General features: G+C 37.8%; 1 protein-coding gene across 1 annotated transcript in view; it reads right to left on the bottom strand.

Moving 5' to 3' along the window:
* Positions 1-392, bottom strand: part of LOC118338668 (dual specificity protein phosphatase 19-like) — a 12,407-nt gene that overhangs the window by 10,292 nt on the left and 1,723 nt on the right. The gene's annotated exons all lie outside the window — the stretch shown is intronic.

Raw genomic sequence — 392 nt, 5'->3', positions numbered from 1 at the left:
GAATACTCGATTACCAAAATATTTAATAGCTGCAGCCCTAATTGGAACAACCCTAAACAGGAGACATACTGTACACTGTAAAAACTACTTTCAGTATGACAGACATACACAGTTTATAGACAGACAGTGTATGTACAGAGCGTGCAGATTTTCAGAGCAGCATTATTAGCTCAAGCTATAAAAAACACTTGTGATATTCTGTATCAGCTGGTATGTAGAACCAAACACAAAGAACAGAGCTGAACAGTTCTATTTCAGTCCCACAAGCAAAAAGAGAACAGGGTTACTTGTTCAAGTCCATTCAGTACTGAAATATTACTGAAGTAAATGCTTTACGATTTTAAAGCTGCTGCAACAGCATTCGGCATTTGGCATTTGTAAGAATCCACCGG

This window comes from Morone saxatilis, unplaced genomic scaffold (genome assembly GCF_004916995.1).
Source record: "Morone saxatilis isolate NCDOM2014 unplaced genomic scaffold, NCSU_SB_2.0 Contig5, whole genome shotgun sequence".
In the NCBI taxonomy this organism is placed as follows: Eukaryota; Metazoa; Chordata; class Actinopteri; family Moronidae; genus Morone; species Morone saxatilis.
Note: the sequence above shows the minus strand (reverse complement) of the source record. Positions and strands in the feature narration are given on the sequence as shown.